Source organism: Heteronotia binoei, chromosome 7 (genome assembly GCF_032191835.1).
Source record: "Heteronotia binoei isolate CCM8104 ecotype False Entrance Well chromosome 7, APGP_CSIRO_Hbin_v1, whole genome shotgun sequence".
NCBI lineage: Eukaryota > Metazoa > Chordata > Lepidosauria > Squamata > Gekkonidae > Heteronotia > Heteronotia binoei.
This window is the reverse complement of record NC_083229.1, coordinates 112805709-112832662: the sequence shown is the minus strand read 5'-3', so window position 1 is coordinate 112832662 and position 26954 is coordinate 112805709. Positions and strand designations below refer to the sequence as shown.

At 44.6% G+C, this 26954-nt stretch overlaps 1 protein-coding gene across 1 annotated transcript in view; it reads right to left on the bottom strand.

Moving 5' to 3' along the window:
* Window positions 1-24716, bottom strand: part of PHACTR1 (phosphatase and actin regulator 1) — a 635410-nt gene extending 610694 nt beyond the window's left edge. Inside the window, exon 1 of the mRNA XM_060244218.1 lies at window positions 24525-24716. The gene's annotated coding sequence lies outside the window, so the exon portion shown is untranslated. The remainder of the gene's footprint in view (window positions 1-24524) is intronic.
* Window positions 24717-26954: the final 2238 nt, after the last annotated feature.

Below are 26954 nucleotides of genomic sequence, written 5' to 3'. Positions count from 1 at the left end.
AATGCTATAATATTCTTTTTGAGGTGCGGTATTGAATTCTTGGACTGGACTCTTGACTCCGTTTCTCTTGCTCAGACTTTGGTTGCCTCCCAGGAACCCGCCCTCAGCTCTGCCTGACCTGCAACAGATGCGAATCAGTTCTTCATTTTGACTATTTTAATAAGAACCATCATTTCAAATACAAAACTTTCCAAAACTCTTGCTGACCTGGGGGCAATTTGTCCCTGCAGATGTTAGGACAAAATTACCTAATCTCTGTACAAGAGAATAGACAGATACAAATTTGACATTAATTATGGCAACTTTCAGAAACCTGTGGGAGTCTACCAGAACTTGCTGCTGTAGATCTGAATGTTATCATTTTTCAATGAAGGAACTTCAGAAGAGAGACGCCAGCTTTTAATTTATACCATTAGTAAATTGTACTGTATTTTTGTTGTTGTTGTTCAGTCACAGTCGAGTCCAGCTCTTTGTGACTCCATGGACAAAGTCACTCCAAGCCCTCCTGCCTTCCACCATCTACCGAAGTCTGCTCAAATTCATGTTAGTTACATCAGTAACGCTGTCCAGTCATCTCATCTTTTGCTGTCCCCTTCTTCTTTTGCCGTCTATCTTTCCCAGCATCAGGATCTTCTCCAGTGAGTGCTCCCTTCTCATTGGGTGGCCAAAGTATTTGAGCTTCAGCACTTGACCTTCCAGGGAACAGAGCCAAGCGGGCAGCCATGTTGGTCTGAAGCAGTTGAACAAAGCAGGAGTCAAGTTGCACCTTTAAGACCAACCAATTTTTATTTAGAACGTCAGCTTTCGTGTGCTCTTAAGCACACTTCATCAGACGAGGAATCCAGCACAGTGAGCAAAGCCATACATAGCTGAGCAGAGCCATACATAGCTGGTAGGCAGTGGCCCACAATGCAACATGGTACAGATTTAAGAACCAATGGCAGTGAAGTAAAATTATCTGGTAGGCAGTGGTTTAGAATGTAAAATGGTACAATGACAGAATAGTAAAATTAACAAATTGAGCAAACCTTTGATCAGAGTAGCATGAGCATGCGAAAGCAACAAAACAGCAGTATGCAGTAAAATTAACAAATTGTACAAACCTTTGATCTGAGTAGCATGACTGTTCCAGGGAACAGTCAGGGTTGATTTCTCTTAGGACTGACTGATTTGATCTTCTTAGGTAGAACTTAAACCAAAATTGTCTCTTTCACCCATAGAAGGTATTAAATTCGTTCGACGTAATTACAGGGCACTTTATTAGCTATTCCTCTTATCTAAACCAGCTATTTAATCTGGAATGGCTGTGAATCAACCACTCAACTTTGACAGAGAATCCAGATGATTTTGCTGGTAACCTGTCATAGTTCTCTACTTTCCCCACTATCCCCCCATTCTTTGGCAGAAAAGTGGTGCAGAGATATATATGATGCATTTGCAGCGTGAGGATGTCCTACGTGAGTAATGAAAATGAGATGGGGTCATGGCTCAGTGGCAGGGCATTTGCTTAACCTGCAGAAAGTCCCAAGTTCAATCCCTGGAATCTCCAGTTAAAGAACTAGGCAGTACATGATATGAAAGAGCTCAGCCTGAGACCCTGGAAAGGCGTTGCGGCTCCATACAAACAATATCGACTTAATGAACCAATGGTCTGATTCAGTATAAAGCAGCTTTGTGTGTTCAAAAAACTACTCCTACTAAATGACAACATAACCAATATCACAAGAGCTGTTGCCAAATTGCCAAGAGCTGTTGGCTGAAATTGTCAAAAATTATTCTAAGCAGGTTTTATTGTGATTCTTAATCCTATTTTAGCCTTTTGTGCTTTGAACCGACATATGTGATTGTTGTTTGGCTGACAAGTCTCTGTAGATCTCTTTTGGTTATGCCAATAAAGGTGTGATTGATTGATTGATACTCCATGTCCAGGGACTGTTGTCCCTTTAGGTTTTCAGTCCTTCCTTCTCATTTCAGCATATTTCAATACTTCTCGTCCCTCAAGGAGGATCAACCAGCTCTGACAGGGCTTTTTTTGTAGCAGGAACTCCTTTGCATATTAGGCAACACACCCCTGAGGTAGTCAGTCCTCCTGGAGCTTGCAGTAGACCCTATATTAACAGTCCTGTAAGCTCTTAACCAGAGCCAGTTTGGTGTAGTGGTTAAGTGTGCGGACTCTTATCTGGGAGAATCGGGTTTGATTCCCCACTCCTCCACTTGCACCTGCTGAGATGGCCTTGGGTCAGCCATAGCTCTGGCAGAGGTTGTCCTTGAAAGGGCAGCTGCTGTGAGAGCCCTCTCCAGCCCCACCCACCTCACAGGGTGTCTGTTGTGGGGGAGGAAGGTAAAGGAGATTGTGAGCCGCTCTGAGACTCTTCGGAGTGGAGGGCGGGATAGAAATCCAATATCTTCTTCTTCTTCTTCTTCTCTTGGAGGATTGGCTGTATTGGGGTGTGTGACCTAATACGTAAAGGAGTTTCGGCTACAAAAAAAGCCCAGAGCTCTGTTGCCATTTGTGAACATAAATTATCAGGGGATAGGATTAAGGGATTTCTTTTTTTTTGCCGTTTGCCAAAGTTATTGCTCTTTAAAAACACTTAGTGATAAAAATTTTCACCTGTCTCTGAGACTTTCCTCAAGCAAACAAACAAAAAACACCATCCCCTCAATCCCCAAGAGATAAGCTTTTTTTGTAGCAGAAACATATTTGCATATTAAACCACACTCCCTTGATGTAGCCAATCCTCCAACAGTTTACAGGGCTCTTCCTACAGGGCCTACTGTAAGTTCTTGGAGGATTGGCTGCATGGGGGTGTGTAGCCTAATATGCAAATAAGTTCCTGCTACAGAAAAAGCCCTGATGAAACTGATAATTTTACTATGCATTCATAAGCGCTGGAAGGGTACAGTCAAATCCCAAAAGAAAAAGAAGTATTTTATCTGGATATAACAGAAGAAAAACCACACTGGGAAGTAGCATATGTATTTTAAAGGGAAACATTATTATATTCAGTGTTATGCAGATCCTTAGTTTTGCTTCTAGCAAGATGCAGAGCAGTAATTGCTCAGCAGCACAACATAATCTTTGTGCTGTAGTCCCTCATACACCTTTGAGTTTTGCCCAGAAATGCTACAGACTATAAATTTTAATACCACAGATTTCCCTCCCTCTGCTCTATATATTTGTATTTATCAGCAAGCTGAAGTTTCAATCATACCTCTGATGAAGCAAACTCCAGCACATGAAAGGTTATGCTGCTATAAATCTGTTAGTTTTTAATGGCACTATGGAACATTTTGTCTTTTTTACCTACAGCAGACTATGGCTAACCCTCTAAAATTGGGCAGCAGTAATTAGAGTGACTAGACTAACTAGAGTGACATAGGTTTCTTTTACATGCATGCTGTAATGTCTCTGTGCATTGCAATTTTCTAAAATTAGGCTCACTGAGGCTTTAAACGGCAGTTTGAATATAGTCAGATTCACACAGTTTAATAGGGATGGACGCACACAACATTTTTGCAGTTGAACCATGAACCCATACGAACCAGGAGATTTGTTTGTGAACCAAAATGGTTTGTATTGATTTGTGAGCCATTTAGTTTAAACCTCTACTTTCTATTTTCTGCAGCTTTTTGTCAGGGGCAGAAAGCAGGGGGACCACCACATAGTTGTTTTTCACTCTTCATGAAAGGCATAAAAATTATGCCATGAACTGCATAAAAATTAATGGAATTTCGTGGAAGTTCTTCAGTTAGCAGACCACAATTCATGATGAACTTTAGTTCATCAGCTGGTTTGTGCCTAGCCCTAGAGTTTAAGCCCTTCCATTTCTGTTCCTTCTCTCCAGAATAACTTCTAGCCTTATGGTCCAGTAGAAAACCTCAAATGGACAAGTCCGCAAATCAGGGTCTTTGGCATTAATTGGCACCAATGAACCCATTGGTGGGTGTCATGGTGTAGTGTTTGGGATCAAATCCTCAAAAGCACAAGCAAACTGGACAATGAAACGATTTCATCTTCTACCCTGATTCATATAATAAACCCAAAAGAAAAGTTCAGAGATATTTCTGCATGCCTATCAAGTGGATTCTCTCTTTACATTTTTCTTTCCCCTCCCCACAAAGCTAGGCTATAATCAAGGTCAGCCTTGCCACTAGGCAAACTAGGCAACTGCCTAGGGTGCCAGCCTTCTGGGGGCACCCAATTGGGTGCCCCTGTGTGACTCAGTGATGTTATCAGTGCAGGGGTGTGTTAACTTAAGAACGTACAGTAAGAACATAAGAGAAGCTATGTTGGATCAGGCCAATGGCCCATCCAGTCCAACACTCTGTGTCACACAGTGGCCAAAAAACCCCAAGTGTCATCAGGTGGTCCACCAGTGGGGCCAGGACACTGGAAGCCCTCCCACTGTGCCCCCGCAAGCACCCAGAATACAGAGCATCACTGCCCCAGACAGAGAGTTCCAACAATAACCTGTGGCTAATAGCCATTGATGGACCTCTGCTCCACATGTTCATCCAATCCCCTCTTGAAGCTGTCTATGCTTGTAGCCGCCGCCACCTCCTGTGGCAGTGAATGCCATGTGTTAATCACCCTTTGGGTGAAGAAGTACTTCCTTTTATCAGTTCTAACCCGACTGCTCAGCAATTTCTTTGAGTGTCCATGAGTCCTCGTATTGTGAGAAAGGGGGAAAAGTGCTTCTTTCTCTACCTTCTCTATCTCATGCATAATCTTGCAAACCTCTGATCATGTCACCCCTCAGTTGACGTTTCTCCAAGCTAAAAAGCCCCAAGCGTTTTAACCTTTCTTCATAGGGAAAGTGTTCCAACCCTTTAATCATTCCAGTTGCCCTTTTCTGGCCTTTTCCCAATGCTATAATATCTTCTTTGAGGTGTGGGGACCAGAATTGTACACAGTACTCCAAATGAGTATGATTTATACAGAGGCGTTTGATACTGGCTGATTTGTTTTCAGTTCCCTTCCTAATAATTCCCAGCATGGTGTTGGCCTTTTTTTATTGCAGTTGCACACTGTCTCGACATTTTCAGTGAGTTAGGATGGCAGACAGTCTAGGGCTGGCCCTAGGATGGCAGACAGGTCAGTCCTACAATGGCAGACAGTCTAGGGCCAACCCTGGCTATAATTATTTCAAAATAAAGCGATATGGAAACAGACACAGATTCACACGCGAGAGGCGCTCCCGACCCCGAAAATATTGATAGATTGCACATTGCCTCCAGTCTGGCTAGGCATGATTTTGTTTGTTCAGGGAGTTAAGGCAGTGAGCAATTCCAGTCTGCCTAGACATGATCTGAATATTCTTCCAATGAATCGTTAAGGATTCCTAGCGACCAAGCCCCCCTTTCAACCTTCCCGTTGTCTAATCTGTTTGTTTGTTTGGGTCTGTAAAAACCTTTCAGCTATTTATGTGTATTTCTGGTTCAGCAGACCTACAAAGGTGCTGGCATTAGTCCTGCTGAAAGAAACCCACCACTGAAGTCTCCTCGCGCTGCTCATACAATGTAATTGCTTGGCTCATTAGAACCAAGAGACTGACGGATGAGAGAGAAGGAGGGAGATTAGCTAAAGGAGGTCACCGAGGGCTGGGCAGGTTTTAACCTTTATCCCCCCCCCCCTATTTTCTTAAGGGGGAGAGAAAAATGTCAAACATGAACAACAAAAGCCGGATTTGCAAACAAGTTGAATAAACAGAAGAATTAGCTGGATGGATCAAACCATGCATCCATCTAGTCAAACATATGGGGTCACCCACAACAGTGAGCAGAGAGATCACAAGCTATACATGATATAGATATCCCTTCCCAGTTTGCCTGCAGCATCTAGCACTCACAACAGCACTGATTCTAAACACAGAATTTCCATTTTTACTTTCTATAACCTAGTGCTTATTCATTACTGATAAGCCTGAAGTGGGGAAGGGCCTCCAAACTGGAGAAACTCCTGCCCCCAAATGGGGATTGGCAACCCTAGGGGGAGCAAATAAGGGCTACGGTCTTTGTGCTGAACTTGTAGGCTTCCTGGTTGGCCACTGTGTGAAACCAAGCCTGTCTGATCCAGCAGACCTCTTCACATTTATAATCTTGCTAGAGTCCTTGCAAACAACGCTATGAGGCAAGTCAAGGTTATCTCTGCCTTTTAAGAGTGGCTGGCTTAAGGCCAGTTGATGGAATAATGCCAATAGATGACTTTTTGCTCAGTCTGTTAGCCAGTACAGTAAAACAGCAATTGAAATGGTATCTATGTATCACATCAGTGCTTAATTTTTGAAGCATTATGGTTCCTAGAGACCTCTGTCCTCTAACCTTCATTCCAATTTCATTTTGCTGATGAAGGCTTATAGCCTTCATGGAGGTGTGGCTATGGGGTGCCATTAAGAGCTCTTACCACTGCACAGACATGAGCATGTGCATCATTGACCTAACTGGACAAAAGCTGTCCCAGCGGGGACACATGTATAGCAGGTCATTCAGCAGCCAGTTTGGTGCAGTGGTTAAGTGTGCAGACTCTTATCTGGGAGAACCAGGTTTGATTCCCCACTGTTCCACTTGCACTTGCTGGAATGGCCGTGGTTCAGCCATAGCTCTCGTAGGAGTTGTCCTTGAAAGGGCAGCTCCTGTAAGAGCTCTCTCAGCCCCACCTACCTCACAGGGTGTCTGTTGTGGGGGGTGGGGAGGTAAAGGAGATTGTGACCACTCAGAGACTCTTGAGATTCAGAGTATAGGGCAAGATATAAATCCAATCTTCTTCTTCGCTCCATAGCATTCTATTGTACTGAGACTGGCAAATATGTGCAGCAAAAACTTGTACAAGTCACACAACTGGTGCAATCAATACCCCATCAGAGTCACAGTGGAACCTCCTCTCCTTTCAATTGAGTTCAAACCTTGTGAGTATACATGTGATGAGATACAGCATACAACCTGGACTGACTGTGCTTCCGTATGTCATACACAACTGTATCTACACATACTTCTTCAGCAAAGGTAATCGTTTTATCCTTCCAACAGCCCTATGAATTGTAATCAGCTCAGAGATACTGACTGACCCAAGGTTACCCAGTGAATTTTGTGACTAAGTAGGGACTAGGGATGGGCATGAACTGGCTGATGAACTAAAGTTCATCATCAGTTTTGGCCAGTTTGTGGTTTATGAAGCAATGTTCGCAAACTGAAGAACCACCATGAACTTTCACAAATGTTAATGAAGTTTGTGGCTCATCACGAAAAACAGCTGAGCTGCAACAAATCCACACAGAAACATATTCAATATCCAGAACAAATGTGCTTCTGACAGAGAAGTTAGAACTGATAAAAGGAAGTGACGGGTTAGAACTGATGGGTTAGAACTGATAAAAGGAAGTACTCCTTCACCCAAAGGGTGATTAACATGTGGCATTCACTGCCACAGGAGGTGGTGGCGGCTACAAGCATAGACAGCTTCAAGAGGGGATTGGATAAACATATGGAGCAGAGGTCCATCAGTGGCTATTAGCCACAGCCTATTGTTGGAACTCTCAGTCTGGAGCAGTGATGCTCTATATTCTTGGTGCTGGTGGGGCGGGGGACACAGCGGGAGGACTTCTAGCCCCACTGGTGGACCTCCTGATGGCACTTGGGTTTTTTTGGCCACTGTGTGACATAGAGTGTTGAACACAGAGTGTTGAATTGGCCTGATCCAGCATGGCTTCTCTTACGTTCTTATGAGAATGGTCCAAACAGACCGCCGCATCTCTCACCGTGATTCATAAATGATACAAAGATACCAAGTTTGAGTCGGGTGGCACCTTTAAGATCAACCGAGTTTTATTCTGGGTGTAAGCTTTCATGTGCAAGCACAAAGTATGTGTGCACACAAAAGCTTATACCCAAATAAAACTTGGTTGGTCTTAAAGGGTGCCACTGGTCTCACACTTAATTCTGCTGCCTTAGATCAAAATGGCTACCCACCTGACACTACAAAGATATTTAGTTACAAGTGTGCTATAACTACTTAACCAACAAACACTTCCTAGCTATTATTATTATAACAGCACACAAGCCATTAGAACTGTTTTGCTTTGCCTGAATAAAAGGTTAAAGGAAATTCGCCACAGGGGGACTGAGGAAGACAGCGAATATTCTTCAAAAGAGGAAGCAAATCCTAACTCCTGAGAAGGAAGAGATGGAATGTTGAGTTATCCCCAGAGTCCAGCAAATTCCTAGGGATGACAAGTTGAAATTAATACCCACTGGAAATTTGTTTTGCAAGTCAAGACATGCATGTTCTGTAAGTTCCCATTCAGAATAATGGACAGTTATATAAATAGGAGTGCTGCTGGTTCCAAAGGAAGTGGCAAACCTGTTTTTACATCTTTGACCAGAAAGGGTAAACATTTTCCAAGTAATTTGTTACACACACACATACTCATGAGCGCGCGCGCACACACACACATCAGGGAGTGCCTTTAATTGTAAAAATAGCTGTTGGCAGGGCTTTTTGGGTAGAAAAGGCCCAGCAGGAACTCACTTGCATATTAAGCCACACCCTCTGACGCCAAGCCAGCCAGAACTGCATTCCTGTGTGTTCCTGCTCTAAATAAGCCCTGGCTATTGGAGAATCTGGTCTATAAGCTTTGGACCCAGAGTTCAAGATTGCTCAAGGCCTCCAAGAACTGCTCTGATTTCCAGCCCTCACAATCCAGACAGACAGGATAAACTATACTGCCCTGCCAAGAGACTACATGGTTGAAAATGGTCACTTCTGATGCCACAGCTTCATGTGCTCACACCTTTCGTAGGGATGGGCATGAACTGGCATACAAGTTCATGAGAAATTTTGACCAGTTCATGCTGTGCAAATTCAAATTTGTGGGAGGGCAGTGAGTATGTATTTTCAAAGTTTCAGCCTTTTTAATGGAGGTTTGTGCTGATTCGTGAGCAGATATATTTTTAGACAGAGTGTCTCCACTCAATCAAAAAGTTTACAAAATTTCAAAGCAACAACTCAGAGGGCAGGTAGAGAAGCAAAGGGATGGGGGGAGTCCCTTGTGATTTTGATATCTCTAGGTTGCACAAGATCTGTTCTATATACTCCTGAACCTGTGTCCTTTTGACAGGTGAAGGTTCAGGAGTGTATAGAACAGACCCTGTGCAAGCCAGAGACACCAAACTCAAAGGGGATCTCTGGCTGGCTCTCCTCAACCTGTCCTGGTGAAGATTGGATTTACAGGTCCAAGTTATTGCCCCCTCACAGAAGGTACTCCCAGGAGAGTGGTCATTTCCCCATAAACTACTTTCCTGGGAATCATCTTCCAGGGGGGAGGGGTGTAACTTGGACTCTGTAAATCCAACCATCCCCAAACTTGAATAGCAGGTAGAGGAAAGTCAGCTAGCTCATAGTTTTTTAACCTCTGGCTCACACATTTTTGTCTTAGCTCATGAAAAATGGCCCCAGAGCAAACTAATTTATGCAGTAGATCACAACTTCAATGCTAGTAGCTCACAGTTTTAATACTAATAGCTCACAAAGTAGAATTTCTGCTCACAAGACTCCACAGCTTAGAGGGAACATTGGACTCACAGGATATGCAAGGGTGTCTCAAGGCTGTTGGCGGACAAATCACAAGAGAAAGGGAGATGATTCTGTCATGCCGATACAATATATAAAAACCCTCAACAAAAATACCTCTTGGTCCTTTGAATATACCTTCATTTCTCTAAGGATATCACACCCAGTGAAAATATGTTCCACCCACTTTCTTATAAGTGTGTAACTGTCATATCAAAGCCTGTTTTGGACTCCTTCCCTTGCAGGCCATGACTAACTTGATCGAAAGACCTGACACAACGCACATAACAAGCCACTGTTCTTTCCCTGTCGACCTACAGCCCTCTTATTGTCTATTCATAGAGTTCAATCTATCAAAATATGGGCTTTGTTTCAATCAAGCATGAATTACTCTTGATAACGAATTGTTGCAAAAAGGCTGATGTGCTTGCGGGAATAACACAGCATTTTCCCACGTGCTTTTGGGGTGGTGGATGAAAATCATCTAATTATAGCGTACCTTTTCACTCAAGCAGTGGACACTATCACTAAGCTCCTGTATTTGTTATTTTTAAATTGTCTATCTATTCTTGTTTGAGGGTGCATCCTTCCCACCTATTTTTTTTTTTTTTGAAACAAGCTTTCACTTGCTCCGACATATTTTGCTTCAATATGCCCACCTGTCTCTTTGCTATAACCTTCCACATCTCACAAGTTGCATCAACAATGAAAAAGTTCTTTTACCATCGTCTGGCCAGAACTATACTCGATTCTCTGATAAGCAGGACTCTTAAACAGAAGCCAAATTAAGTTAGTTCCGTTATTTTTATTGGCATCAGCAGGCCATGGCTCAATTCACATACAATGCCAAACCATCAGCTGTTAATGGGAGCCTATAGACACTCTTGTGGAGTAGTGGTTAAGCCGTGGTGAAATGGCTGAGAGCGGTGGACTCTAATCTGGAAAACTGGATTTGATTGCCCGCTCCTCCACATGGAGCCAGTTAGATGACCTTGGCTCAGTCAAAATTCCCTCAGAGCTTTCTCAGCCCCATCTGAGAGCCAAATAAGATTCCCACTCCTCTACTTGCAGCTGCTGGAATGGCCTTGGGTCAGCCATAGCTCTCGTAGGAGTTGTCCTTGAAAAGGCAGCTGCTGTAAGAGCTCTCTCAGCCCCACCCACCTCACAGGGTATCTGTTGCGGGGGGAGATAAAGGAGATTGTGACCACTCTGAGATTCCGGGTATCAGGCAGGATATAAACCCAATATCTTCTTCTATCTACCTCACAGGGTGTTGGTTGTGCGGAGAGGAAGGGAAGGTGATGGTAATCCGCTCTGAGACTCCTTCTGGTAGTGAAGAGCACGTTATAAAACCAACTCTTCTAGCCTCTTTCCCCACTTAGAAAGTAGGAAGAACCCTGCTGGATCAGTCAATTTAGTCCAGCATCCTGTTCTGCACACAGCCAACCAGCTGCTGTGGAGAAAAGCAGGGTATAAAAGCCAACTCTTCTTCTTTGCTGTAGCTGGAGGGATTTAGGAAGCTCGAGTTTGTACTCCTTGAACTGTGCTGGACTAGGCTACATTGGCATAACTCTTACATGCCAATGGATGGCGAGTTATCATCTTAATCCCTTTAATATGCTATTTAGGACTGAGTTGCTAGTTGGGTAGTCCAGGGCTAACAGGGATTTCCAGCAGGAAGACAAATGGTATCGGTTTCGCTCAACTCTCTTCCTTAGAGCTTATGAACACTGTACAGATATTGCACATCCCCTTCAGGTCTTCGTCAGGTTTATGAAAAGTCTGCAATGCCAATTATAAATACTCCATGTCATGGGATAATAATGTGGCTGCAATTAAATTGACATTCCTTTTGAACAACTCAGTTCCACTGAAGTGCTTGCATGAAAGATGCCTTTTTCTCGGTGTCCAAATATAGTATACTGAAACTGCTTCGCAATCTGTCTGAACAATATACGATACTACCTACATTCTATACAATTTTGATACAAAAAATGAACATTCTGCCAAATACAGAACTTCACACACTTGGGTTGTACCATCCAACATTCTGTCAAAGGTGGTCTCACTCTGTTCCCTTCACCCTCTCATCTGGAACGTTCCATCCACAAGGATCCCATGACTCCCAGCATCATTTTCAGGTTTTGCCAGACACTACTCAGAGAAGGGGGAAAGGGAGGACTAATTTTCTTTGACTGACAAAAGTAGGCAGGATAAAACTCATTGTGTTTTATTGCAGAAAGATGTAGAGAATTCCCCCTTGAATTTCAAAATCTTTTATGTGAAACTCTCCCTACCCCCTAACATCCATGACTCTTCCTTCTGATAACATCCTCACAGTACATGTCTGAAGTTCTAGAGCAGGGGTATCAAACATCTGGCCCAGGGGCTGAATCAGGCCCCCAAAGGGCTCCTATCAGCCCCCGGAGCAACTGGCTGTCATCTGCATCCTTCTCCCTCTCTCTTGCTTCTTTCTGCATCACAGCTTGCTTTGCAAGGCTTGCTCAGTTACATAGAAGTTACAGAGCAAAACCTCTGTTTTCTCCATTGATTGAGGCTCTTCCCTTGGGAGGAGCCTCTCTTTCTTCTATTGGATAAAAATCCTCCCCCTCCTGGTCCCTGGTGAAGGAAGGAAAGAGCCAGAGCTTCCTTTGCCCAGTTTCCTGGATTGCATGGGAGAGATACACGGATAGCATCTAGTGTTAAATGTTTTAAGCATGTTTAAAAAAAACTTTGTGTTTATCTGTTTCCTTTATAAAGTTTATATTGCTGCTGCCTAATCTTAAATAGGAACACACAGAGTCTGGCCTGACATGGCCCCGCCCCACAAACTCTCATTTATGTCAGATTTGGCCCTCATAACAAATGAGTTTGACACCACTGTTCTAGAGCAATTCAGCCTTAAATTGCATGACAGTTTGTCCACAAGAATTAGATTTCTTCTATACAAACTAGAATTGCTTTCTAGTTCCTGCTACCAAAAAAGCCCTGGGCAACCCTGAACTTTCCATTCAAAGTGTGGTCACAACCATTGCTTTTGGACAAAGATCTCTCAGGCAGTTGTTCACTTTACCCTACAACATAATGCATGGGATGGAGAAAGAAGTACTTTTCTCCCTTTCTCACAAGACAAGAACTCGTGGGCATTCGATGAAATTGCTGAGCAGTTGGGTTGGAACTGATAAAAGGAAGTACTTCTTCACCCAAAGGGTGATTAACACATGGAATTCACTGCCACAGGAGGTGGGGGCAGCTACAAGCATAGACAGCTTCAAGAGGAGATTGGATGAACATGTGGAGCAGAGGTCCATCAGTGGCTATTAGCCACAGTATGTATGTATGTATATATGTGTGTGTGGGGTGTGTGTGTGTATACACACACACACACATATTGGCCACTGTGTGACACAGAGTGTTGGACTGGATGGGCCATTGGCCTGATCCAACATGACTTCTCTTATGTTCTTATTGGTCGTTTTCGCACTCACCTTAATCAGCAGCGACGACCCTCTTCACCGTGCAGGATCTGCGAAGATTTCGCACTAATTGCCGCGGAGCACCCAGAAGAGCTGGAAAGTTCCGGCGCTTTTGCGGCGCAAACGGAAACCGGCAAAACCCAGTTTTCGTTTGCGCCGCAAAAGCGCCGGGATTTTCCGGCTCTTCTGGGTGCTCCGCGGCAATTAGTGCGAAATCCGCGCAGATCCTGCGCGGTAAAGAGGGTCGTCGCTGCTGATTAAGGTGAGTGCGAAAACGACCATACTCTGAGGGATTATAGGCAAACTGCCCTGAGGTACCCCACACCCTTTGATGTGCCCACTAACTTTATACAATGTTAACAAGATGGTTGCAACCACCTGTGCTTTCACCTTTGACTCTTAGGACAGGACTTACAGAATTAGATGAGGGAAGAACATTTATTTTAAGCATTTTAAAACATTTTTATCCCACTTCTTCACAGCACAAAGCAATTAACAAAGTATATATATATATATATATATATATATATATATATATATATATATATATATATATATATATATAACCAAATACAGTGCAAACAAATACAGTATATATAAAACCAAATACAGTACTAAAAATTGGTACTATAAACAAACCATAAAACCAGTCAAAACACTGTTTCAGTTTTCATGAATAGCACCATTAATTACGACTAAACTATTATTTATTTATTTATTTATTATTTTTTTATTTAAAACCCGCCCTTTCCTCAACAGGCTCAGAGAGGAGAACAACGGTTAATAAATATACAGAGTTAAAATTAATTCATACAATAAGCAATACGACAGTCTTAAACACAGATCAAATTCTGCAGATGGCTACAGCAAATTGCATCCGCTATATAAACACATATACTGGCTAGAGATCCAGTTTGGTGTAGTGGTTAAGTGTGTGGAGTTTTATCTGGGAGAACCAAGTTTGATTCCCCACTCCTCCACTTTCAGCTGCTGGAATGGCCTTGGGTCAGCCATAGCTCTCATAGAATTGTCCTTGAAAGAGCAGCTTCTGGGAGAGCTCTCTCAGCCCCACCTACCTCACAGGGTGTTGTGTGTTTGGAGGGGGGGAAAGTAAAGGAGATTGTGACCGCTCTGAGACTCTGAGATTCAGAGTATAGGGTGCAATATAAATTCAATATCTTCTTCTTCTTCTTCAATTATGTCAATATTTTACATATTTAATGCCATCTACTGTTAGCATGGTGTAGTATGGGGCACCCAGGGTGGTGCTTGTGGATGCCATGGCACCCACCATCTTTTCTGGCACTGCCAAGTGCTTTTTGGAAGTGGGTGGGACCCAGCAATGCTTCTGATTGGCTGTAGCTCTTCTCCCAAAGGGTGATTAACACATGGAATTCACTGCCACAGGAGGTGGTGGCAGCTACAAGCATAGACGGCTTCAAGAAGGGATTGGATAAGCATATGGAGCAGAGGTCCGTCAGTGGCTATTAGCCACAGCTTATCAGTGAAACTCTCTGTCTGGGGCAGTGATGCTCTGTATTCTTGGTGCTTGGGAGGGGTAACAGTGCGAGGGCTTCTAGTGTCCTGGCCCCACTGCTGGACCTCCTGATGGCACTTTTTTTTTTTTTTTTTTGGAAACTGTGACAGTGTGTTGGACTGGATGGGCCACTGGCCTGATCCAACATGGCTTCTCTTATGTTCTTACGATTTTTAACAGGGGTGGAATTCTAGCAGGAACTCTTTTGAATATGAGACCAACCCCCCCCCCCCCCGGTGTAGCCAATCCTCCAAGAGCTTACAAAAAAGAACCTTGTAAGCTTTTGGGGGATTGGCTATATCAGGAGTGTGTGGCCTAATATGCAAAGGAGCTCCTGCTAGAATTCCACCCCTGATTTTTAAAAACACTGCTATGGCAGCAGCTGCCAGCACAGGACAAGGATCTGCACTGTGTTAAGGAAGCTAAGCTGCGGCCATCATTTTGTGTCTACAAGAGATTCCAAGACTGTTTGCCAAAGGCCTCCACTCAGCCTTCACACACTTCTTGACATGTTCAAATTCATTGTTCAGTCACTACACCCGCCCGAATTTACTTCATTCTCATCAGCATAACTGGAAGAATGCTATAATGTTAAGCAATTACGATTTGCAATTATGATTCCCATGTTTATTTGTCATTTTTCTCAATCTCCCGCTTAATACTTTCAGCAATCACTGATCTGTTCATCTAAGATGTTTCTCAAAAAAGAGAGAGAGAGAGCTGAGTTTCAAAGTTCATCTCCATGATACACATCATCCGCTTAAATTCCACTGACTTCAATGGAATGTGAAGTAACCTAACCACGTACCAGATTAAAGCCACAGACATCTATGCAGAATCTGACTGCTCATCTATCAAAATGAATCTTCCCATAATTAGGAATGCAATTATCTTTTATTCATTTTTAAAAGAACATTTCATACCACAAAGCATTCTTCCTTAAGCATTCTGTCAGTCATCCTTATAACAACAAGACATTCAGCCATTTGTCACAGGTTGCCCTAACCTAGCCCCGAAGCGACTGTTGAGAATTATGACACTTTGGGGGTATCTTACCTCAGAATATTGAAAGACTCTCACAAGATCTAGTCAGACACGTGATAATGGTGGCCAGAGTTATGTCAGCAATGAAATGGAAAGCAGAGAAATGTCCTAGATAAGAGGACTGGGAAGGGAAAGTAGCTGAATGTGCAGTAATAGCAAATTAACGAGTTATGTAAATATAAAAGGCCAATTCGGGAGAAATGGAAAGCTTATTATTCTCATTTTAATTGGGGAGAAAAGATATGAATTATTGAAGATGCTATGTATCGTTTATTATATTTATATGTTTGTGGGGTTTTTTGATATAGCGGAAGAAGCAGAATTCTTTTTAAAAATAAGAAAGAAGATTTAACAGGGCTCTGTATAAAGAGGTTTATGGCTAATGCCACATTAGATCAGTTGTGTCCTGTTCATAAATGTCTTGGGAATGATGTTAGTGCATTGTCCAGCAGTATGCTTTATGACAGTTTCAGTCAGTAGCCAGTCTTCAAGACCAAACTTGCTTAATATAAGAGTCACATAGAATAAACTTCAGATGTTTGAGAGCCACAAGACATGAATGTCAGAGGAAGGAAGGAAGGAAGGAAGGAAGGAAGGAAGGAAGGAAGGAAGGAAGGAAGGAAGGAAGGAAGGAAGGAAGGAAGGAAGGAAGGAAGGAAGGAAGGAAGGAAGGAAGGAAGATGAGGGAGAGAGAGGTGGGGGAAAAAGCAACTTTAACATTAAATGCATTCTCCAAGCTGCTGGTTGGCTTGGCTTGGAGAAGTGATTTAAAGAGACAAATGCCTTCTCCAAGCCGGCCACATGTAGCTCCTGTGAAGAGCCACATGTAGCTCCTGAGCCTCAGTTTAGCCACCCCTGCTCAAGGACAAATTAGGACAAAGACAAAAACAGAGATCATTAGCTCAAAACTCATCCTTAAAGCCAGAACTTTCTCTTCCAACCAAGGTGTTCCAATGAAACAAAACAATATTTTATTTTATTTTTTTTAAGTTGATAACTGCCATAGTACACCACGGGGAAATACACCCTATCTTGATCATGTAATATTGCATTGCATTGCTTAATCTTTTCCAGAGGCAGAAGCGTGTATGACTTGCGGCACATTTGGCCTTTCTGTTCTCCTGTGTGCTGTGGGTTGGTTCCTGTCTTTGTTTTATGATGTTTATAAAATCTGATGAGTGTCCAAGGGATTTGACAGGAGTGCTAAGTAGTTCTGCGACGGAGATCCAAATCAGAAACCGGCCCTTCATTTCAGGCTTCCTGACTTGGCAAATGGCACTAAAAGGCTGTTTCAGGTCATGTTCAGAGGTTGTAAGAAATGTTGGTCCAAGGTTAGAAACAGCTGATTTTCTCCTTTTGATCTTGACTTCATTCTTCTTCCTGCATGCAAGTACCTCATTTGATCTTCCATCACTCCACTTGAGGACTTGGAAGAGAGTGGAAGTGAAATACACCCTATCTGACGTGACAGTTTTCTCCCTTTCTGTTGTCAAGCATTGTCTTACCAAGCTCGATTATGACAGCATGGTAATTTGTGCTCGTAGAACTTGTTCTACCCAATTCTTTGGTATTTTACCACCTTGGTTCTTGACTTTTTATACAAGATATTTAACTGGCTTGCATGTTTGACATCCTTGCTCTTTATTGTGCAGAGCATGCAGCAAGGAGTGATGGAAAGCATGGATGTGCACACATTAGAGTTGCCTGTGTTCTCCAGGTTTACCTATGGTACCATTGAGTTTTCCCTCCCAAATGGCTAGAGTGTCCAGAAAAATCATAGCGTTTGCCTGGAAACGCCTGGAGTGGCTGCCAGCGAGATGATGTCACTTTCAGGTGATGTCATCGTGCCGACAATGTTGGGGGAGGATCCACCCACCGGCTCAGTGTGGGCCGGCGGGTTGGGAACCTCCCGGGCAGGGGAACCCGCACCCAGTCCGGGGGCTTAGCAGCCCTAGCACACATGCAAACACACACTCAACACTAGTCTATGCTTCCTTGTGAATGGCTGATCCTTGTGGATCCAGTCTCTCGTAGGTGGCAGGCTCATGCAGAGGACACCAAAGAGTGCTGCTCCACCCTAGATGTAGGAGGATTCACACCACCAAGAGTCAAGCTAGAACCTGTAGAAGGCCTGCCCTGGGATAAAGAGCTGCCCTGGGCAAAGGGTGCCTTAGGCTTCCTCCCTCCCCACACCTGGGTCAGCCCTGCAAGGTTGCGAAACCAAAGGAGCGTAACAAGCCCTGCAGCACCTCTCAGGCTTTCCCTGCCATGTCTGTGAAAGAACCTCAGGACAAGCTACCTGCCCTCTGCTGCTTTTCTTTCCAGGATAGACTTTAGCTCTGGCTATCAATCAGAGCAAAAAGAGCCCCGTGGCGCAGAGTGGTAAAGCTGCAGTACTGCAGTCCTAAGCTCTGCCCACAACCTGAGTTCGAGCCCGGTGGAAGCTGGGTTCAGGTAGCCGGCTCGAGGCTGACTCAACCTTCCAAGGTCAGTAAAATGAGTTCCCAGCTTGCTGGGGGGAAGTGTAGATGACTGGGGAAGGCAAGGGCAAACCACCCTGTAAAAAGTCTGCCGTGAAAACATTGTGAAAGCAACATCACCCCAGGGTCGGAAACGACGGGTGCTTGCACAAGGGACTACCTTTACCTTTTTTTTTTTTTATCAATCAGAGCATGACAGTTTCAAAGGGGATCGATGGTTTCCCTTTCAGTTTTTCTCCCCACTTTGGGCAAGCATGCTCTGTTTTAGGATACCCATTGGATAAATAAAATGCAGATATTATGAGATGTGCAAGTTGTTTTGTGTCACTGGCCCAAGGTAAATTGAGGTTCTCCCTCTGATCGAACCCCCTGCAGCTGCTCAGCTCACTGGCCCCTAAGGCTGGCTCTGAACCTGTAGATTAAGCTAATGTCCTCTGAGTAAGACTCCAGCCAGGGCTGGCCCTAGTCTGTCTGGCACCCTAGGCAAGGCTAACTTCTGGTCCCGCCCCCGCACTGATAACAATACCAAATCACACGAGGGGGCACCAAATTCAGCACCCCCAGAAGGCCAGTGCCCTAGGCGATTGCCTAGATTGCTCAGTGACAGGGCCAGCCCTGACTCCAGCTTGGACTTGCTTGGATGCTCATTGCATTCTTACTAGAATAGGAGTTCTAGGGCTCTTTTTCTAGCAGGAGCTCCTCTGCATATTAGGCCACGCCCCCCTGATGTAGCCAATCCTCCAGGAGCTTAGCTCTTCATACAGGGCCTACTGTAAGCTCACAGAGGATTGGCTACATAAGGGGGTGTGGCCTAATATGAAGAGGAGCTCCTGCTAGAAAAAGAGCCCTGACTGGACTTCCTAGTTGAAGGCCTTTGAGCTGCGATGAGTCCCTCAGCCACCCTGTCTGACCAGGCCGTTGTAAGATGTATCAGCTTTATTTGGAATATATTGTAAAGAAATCAGTCTCCCAAAGATTCTAATGTGAGTATTTGGGGTGGTTTACGTTGGAAGAATCATGCTGGCCATGGCTTGAACAATTCAGTTGTCCGGCTTAAATACTTCTGAGGAGAATAAGCAGCTCATGTATCTGAGCTCAGTGGTGTGAATTGAGATCTTCTCTACAGCCCAACATGTCAGCTGCTGGTTTGTACTGTAACCTCTGTAGAACATGGGGATGGTAGGCCAGCAACAGTAAAATAAAACTAAAAGTAGGCAAAAATCTTGGATCTCAAGCATGGTTGTGCTTCTCAGTAGGATGCAGTAGAATAAATAAGTCTCATCAGGGCTTTTTTGGTAGAAAAAGTCCAGCAGGAACTCATTTGCATATTAGGCTACACCCCCCAGGCATCACCATTGTTTCGCAGAAGCCCAGCAGGTACTCGTTTGCATACTAGGCCACACCTCCAGACACCAAGCCAGCTGGAACTATGTTCCTGTGCATTCCTGCTCAAAAAAAACCCCTGTCTCATTACAAAAATATGTTTTAAAAGCACATGAATAGATAGCACATGTGTGGGGAACAAGAAAATAAGCTACTTGAATCTATGAAGAGCCATTCACAATATGCTTCATTTCAAAAACCAGTCCTGATTTGGAAGCTCTTTTAACCAGTTCAATTTCAAAATTTATTTCAATACAAAACCAGTAATCTATTTCAACAAAAAAAAAAGTTGTGCAGTTGATTTATTATGGTATGCTCTTCCAGGCAACAGCACACTTCATCAGATGCCTGAAATACATGGGGAAGGAGGTAGGTGTCTAAACCCACCTGGCTGTACATATATGGGGAAGGTAAACCAATAGAACAAACAACAGGATTGCAAAGGATAAAAAGATAAACAACATAAACCCTGAATGCTGCAACACTAGAAGCAACAAAAGTACACTATAATCCAGATACAAACAATGTATGTTTTATTGGAAAAGAACTCTGGTGTTCAAGAACTTCTTGATGGGAGATACAAATTCATTCTGAACTCATCCTGCTTCCCAGGAACCATAAATGAAGCAAGGTCCCACCAAAGCAGAAAGTCATCCAAAACAAGAAGTCACCCAGAGCCCTTTGAGCCACAGTGGCTGCCTGCTTCATTTGGCTCTCAGCCACACCCCCACTGCACTTTCTATTTCATTGCCAGGATTATTTTCTTCCATCCAAGGAACGTGATTTCAAAGCCCTTAGAAGGAAATCAGGCAAGGGATATATAACAGTTCGGAGGCGCACGCAGCGGAATGAAAGCTACTAATTAGTACTTCCTTTGCTTCCTCTTCCAAACAGTGGGATTCTTGGGTGGAAAATATGAACGATCAAAAACATGTAGATTGGGGTCTAGCTGTTTTTCTCTGCCCTCCAAAGACTTTCTCTTTCGGAGTGAATGTTTGCAACGCCTTGTTGATGCACTCATTAAATTGTTTCTCATTCCATCATTCCTAATTTCTGTTCTTGGCAGACGGGACCCTTACGTTTTGACTCAGCATTTAAACTGCAATGCATAGAAGCTGTGTGAATATGTAGTGCTATCCAGTCACTGTCAATTGATGGTGACGCTATGATTTAATAACCTCCAAAGCATCCTATCATTAGCAGCCTTGGTCAGGTCTTGCAGACTGAGGGCTGTGGCTTCCTCGATGAAAAAGAAGAAGGCTGCAGATTTATACCCCGCCCTTCTCTCTGAATCAGAGACTCAGAGTGGCTTATAATCTCCTACATCTTCTCCCCCTACAACTGACACCCTGTGAGGTGGGTGGGGCTGAGAGGGCTCTCACAGCAGTTGCCCTTTCAAGGACAACTCCTATGAAAGCTATGGCTAACCTAAGGCCATTCCAGCAGGAGTGAGGAATCAAACCCAGTTCTCCCAGATAAGAGTCCACACACTTAACCTCTACACCAAACTGGCTCTCCATCCATCTCTTAGATGGAGTCCATCCAACTCTTCTGGGGTCTTCTCTTTTCCTGCTGCCTTCAACTTCTCTTATGCACACTCAAGATCTCAGCTTTTATTCTCAATTAAAGAAGACTTCCAGTGTGATCAGAAAGCTGTCTTCTATTGATAGATCAGTAGCCATAGACGCAGGGCTTTTTTTGTAGTAGGAACTCCTTTGCATATTAGGTCACACACCCCTGATGGAGCCAATCCTCCAAGAGCTTACAGTAGGCCCTGTAAGCTCCTGGAGGATTGGCTACGACATCAAGGGCATGTGGCCTAATATGTAAAGGAGTTCCTGCTACAAAAAAAAAAAAAGCCTTGAATATATGACTGTGTCAAAACTGGCTCACCTGTGAGGTGACCAGTCTTTTATGCCTTATCAAGGGCCATTATGCAGCCCGCCAAAATACAGTGCAAAAAAGCTTGCACGAAGCGGTACAAATTCATTCCCACCACCACCTTTTCCCATTAGACGCTTGGCAGCTGAGCTGTCTCTGCAAAAAGATAAACGTGACCCTGAGGTACCAACCTATACCTTTCTGCAGGGCAGAATGTGATACCTGTATTTGTTGCAATGGACAGAGAATAGCTAAGGCAAAGCAGGCACAGTGCGCACGCACACACACACCATTCTTAAGACATCCAGTATACAGAAAAAGAAAAATGGCAAGGACCCTTGACACGAGAGTGATTTTCCTATTAACCCCTGAACCTCTCTTTTTCCCAGGGAACTTTCCTAGCGTCAGTTCTGGGTTTTCTGTGGCTTTGGTCCTGAACAAGTGGGAAACAAAATAATTCTAAACTCATACCCCTCCATACCCTTTCTTTAAAAATGGATAATTATTAAAGTCCTGCACTTATCTCTCTGAAAAGTTTCCAGGGATCCGACCAAGGAAGATCACTACAAGCTCTGCAATTTCATGCAAATTGGCCAGAAACACATGTGATGTTGCCAGCAATTAGGGTTGCCAATCCCCAGGTAGGGGCAAGGGATCCCCCGGTTTGAAGGTCCTCTCCCCATTGCAGGGTCTTCAGAAAGCAGGGTGGGGTGAAAAATGTCTTCGGGGCACTCCATTATTCCCGATGGCAGGGGTAGCCAAGGGTAGCTCTCCAGATGTTTTTTGCTTACAACTTCCATCAGCCCCAGCCATTGGCCATGCTGGCTGGGGATGATGGAAGTAGTAGGCAAAAACATCTGGAGAGCTACCCTTGGCCACCCCTGCCCTATGGAGATCGATTCCAGTAGGGTATAATGAAAAATTGGTCTTCAAGTATCTGGGGTTCTGTTGGGGGGGGGCTGTTTTTTGAGGCAGAGGCACCAAATTTGCAGAATACCATCCAATGACTCTCGTCAAAAGACCCTCCAAGTTCAAAAATATTAGACTCGGGGGTCCGATTCTATGAGCCCCAAAAGAAGGTGCTCCTATCTTTCACTATTTCCAATGGAGGGAAGGCATTTAAAAGATGCGTGGTCCCTTTAAATGCGATGGCCAGAATTCCCTTTGTCACAACCTTGCTCCTGGCTCCACCCCCAAAGTCCCCAGATTTCTCTTGAATTGGACTTGGCAACCCTACCAGGAATGGCCTTTTAATGTGATCAACCTCAGTGGCCCATTAGCAGCTTACAAGCTACACTGGACAATGATACTTTTCTCTCACAGGCACTGGGAGGCAAACCTATTCTTGCCCAAAGACAGCCTCCTAACCTTAAACAACTTCTCGCCCATAGCAATGCCCATCCAAACATGGACACAGACTCAGGGACCAGGGCCTGCAACAAACCAAGATGCCAACACTGTCCCCATATCCACTCTGGCAATGCAGGAACTGGACCTCACCATACATGCCATCCCATCTCAGGTTCATTCTCTCATTTGTCTTCCAACATTATATATGCCATCAAATGTCAGCCACGCCTTTCCACTGTCTACATCAGACAAACAGCTCTGAGGTGCGCAAAAGAAATTAAAAGGACATAAATCTGACATGAAACGCTGCAACGTTCGAAAACCAGAACTCAAGTCTCACCTTTAAGACCAACCAAGTTTTATTCAGAATGTCAGCTTTCGTGTGCTCTAAGCACACTTCATCAGACAATAGTAAGGAATGGCAAGCAGTCCTTAATATAGAGAAGGTGGGCTGTGGAGAGTCATGGAAATGTTCTATGAAGAGTCATGGAAATGTTTTTTAGCAGATCAAAAGAATCATGAATAAAACTCTGTTGGTCTTAAAGGTGCTACTTGACTCCTGCTTTGTTCTACTGCTTCAGACCAACACGGCTGCCCACCTGGATCTATTAAAAAACCAGTGGGAGAACATTTTGATCTACCAGGTCATTCCATTGCTGACTGAAGAGTGGCAGTCATCCAACAAAGACATTTCAAAGCATGAGATTGCGGAATTCGAGTTAATGCACAAGTTCCGAACCACAGACCCCCCCCCCGCCCCCCCCATCCAGGACTGAATAGTGACACAGGATTCCTCTCTGACTACAAATGCTAATTTTCCCCTCACAGCATTTCCTCTTGGCTCCATCCAGCTGATTACAATACATATTGTACATTGCATTCTTTATAACTGGTGCCCAGGGCTTCCTCTAGTCGCCTCCCAGCTCCCTGTAAAGAGACCAGCCTAGGGACTTACTACCAGGGCACGTATGACTAACAACAGGGGAGACGCCAAGTTCTTCCCCCTTCCCACAGATTGCTGCCACCAGACTGGTTTGTTTTATAGGGCCCAATCCACTCTAGTTTCCCTTAAGGCAGGGGCAGGGAACGTCAGGCCTGAGGGCCATTTAAGGCCCTCAAGATCACTTGGTCTGGCCCTCGGGGCTTGCTGGGCCGAGCTTCCCCTTCTCATGGACATTGTGAAGGTCTGCTGCTGGGGTATGTGGGTGCCTTCAAAGATCTGCTGGGAGCAGCTGAAGGAGGGGAGGGAGGGCTGGCAAAAGTGGGAGCCAGTTACCACCAGTTCAATTTGCATGTGATTATCTCACGTTGATGGTGTGGCCTAATATGCTAATGAGTGTGTGACCTAATATGCTAATATTAGGGGATATGGTCTAATGTGCCTGGACCTAGGTATTTGCCAAGGGTGGCAGGCCGGTGTGCGTGTGTGGGCATGCTGCATTAGGCTATCCCCACGTAACTTCAAATAGAAAAACAATTATTTGCATTAATTTTGCCGGCCTCCCTCGGCGGAGCACTGTTTTTTAAGTTGATAATATTGTGTGGCCCACGAATGATGTTATAAATATCCAAATAGCCCTTGGCAGAAAAACAGTTCCCCATCCCTGCTTTAAGGGATCAACAGTTTCCAACTTACCAAAGATGGTCAGGACATTCGCCTTCTCTTACGTAGGGCCGATAGGCACTGGCACCTTGCAAGCCACTGACCCAACGAAAAGTTTAAACCAAGGTTTATTTTAACCATGCAGGTAATCCCCCAATACAATGTAATTTAAAAAAATGAAAGCTTCAAAGCTAACTAATACCTCAAGTCAATTGTAGGAAGCCAAAACGACTCAGAGTCCCTCAGGCACTCCCTCCTGGGATGGTCTGGCCTGGTCCACCAGGGTTCCAAAATATTCTTGTTGACCTTGAGGTCACTGCCATTCCTTGCCCAAGCAAGTAGACAAGGGCTAAAACTAAGAGAAAAACTCTCCTTTTTCTAACCCACCAGCCTCTAATTGGCCATCAGGGCCTGATACCCTGTAGCTGGTGGCTCCACTATGAAGGGGAGAGATCCTGGGAAACTTAACTCAGTTTTAAATTAACTCCTGGCACTACAACAACACCTTCTAACTAGAATAGAAGGGCTCAAATCTCCACTTCTTTTCTACTGTACCTGATGATGGGAATGTGGAGTCTCAAAAGCTGACACCCTGTAAACTTTTGTTGCCATCTAAAGTGCTCTCGGACTTGAATCTAACTGTTCTGCTGAAGAGCAACACGGCTACCCTATTAGGGTTGCCAGGTCCAATTCAAGAAATATCTAGGGACTTTGGGGGTGGAGCCAGGAGACTTGAGGTGGAGCCAGGAGCAAAGGTGTGCCGAGCATAATTGAACTCCAAAGGGAGTTCTGGTCATCACAATTAAAGGGACCACACACCTTTTAAATGCCTTCCCTCCACTGGAAATAACGAAGCATAGGGGCACCTTCTTCATAGAAGAAGACTGCAGATTTATACCCTGCCCTTCTCTCTGAATCAGAGACTCAGAGTGGCTTACAATCTCCTTTATCTTCCTCCCCTACAACAGACACCCTGTGAGGTGGGTGGGGCTGAGAGGCTCTCACAGCAGCTGCCCTTTCAAGGACAACCTCTGCCAGAGCTATGGCTGACCCAAGGCCATGCTAGCAGGTGCAAGTGAGGAGTGGGGAATCAAACCTGGTTCTGCCAGATAAGAGTCCGCACACTTAACCACTACACCAAACTGGCTCTGACCCACTGGCCCAATCATTTTGAAACTTGCAGGGTCTTTTGAGGAGAGGCATTGGATGCTGTGCTGCAAATTTGGTGCCTCTGCCTCAAATAACAGCCCTCCCCCAGCCCCAGATACCTACAGATCAATTCTCCATTATACCCTATGGGGATCAGTTTCCATAGGGAATAATGGAGTGCCCAGCAGACATTTCCCTCCCCCCTGCTTCTGATGACCCTGAAATGGAGGGAGGGCCTCCAAACCGGGGGATCCCCTGCCCCCACCTGTGGATTGGCAACCCTACTACCCTACACAGGTCAGGCATGAACCAAAGAAAACTGCTCAAATGAACCGAACAACTCAAGCCGCCAAACAAAGTACAAAGCAAATATTTAGTCACCAACTCATCCTTGTTCATAATGGGTGATTACAGACCAGCACTTTGATGCCTCTGAAATCGACCCAAAAAATCCTTCCAGACAGCAACATCTGCTGCCCCTCTCCTCCCCTCCCCACCCCATACTCATCCCAGGATCCGCAGAGCAGTTCAAAAAGCCACCACTTTCAAAGTGATAGCAAATCTCTGCGCCAACTGCCAGTTGCCTCTTTGCTGTCAGGAAGTGGCAGGGCGGATGCGAGGCAACTTGGCTGTGTGGAAGCACCAAGCCACCCCAAGCCGCTTCCGCCTTTTTAAAAAAAGAAACCAGCCAGAGTGCTTGAGCATAGAATCATAGAGTTGGAAGGGACCTCCAGGGTCATCTAGTCCAACCTCCTGCACAATGCAGGAAACTCACAAATATCTCCTCCTAAATTCACAGGATCTTCATCGCTTTTTAACCCATGGGGAAAAAAGAGGGGTCCATTTTCTGAGGCGCCTCCCTGGAGGTGCCCGGCCTCCTGGAGGACAGGGTGTAGGCGCTTCACTGGGGAGCATGTGGAGGCTTCGGGATGGCTCTTTTTGAGCCGGCCCACTTCAGAAGCCCCAAACTGCCTGTCTGTTATCACTAAATAGGTCCCGATTCAGCAGCCACGCATTGTTTTCCTCTGAAGTCAACCAAACTATTTCCTACAAATCTGTATGATTTGTTGTCATCAGAAAGCAATGCTCTGCTTCCATTTATATCACCAAAACAAGGCAGATTACACTAAACACAAAGAACAAATGTAAATTAGAGATCAAAAGTGGCCACAGAGGAGTGGGGGAAACCATTTTCAGTCTCTTTGGAGACCATAGGCGCTTCCACACATGGGTGGATATTGTGCTGCAGCAGTCATCTGTATTGTCCTGGGTGGAGAAGGCAACGATTCCCAGAGCACAATATCCAATGATGAGTGGAGGCAGTCTGTATTTCAGCTTCATTGTCCAAGCTAAGAATTCTGGAAGAAGAAGAAGAATTGCAGATTTATACCCCGCCCTTTTCTCTGAATCAGAGACTCAGAGCGGCTCACCATCTCCTATATCTTCTCCCCCCACAACAGACACCCTGTGAGGTGGGTGGGGC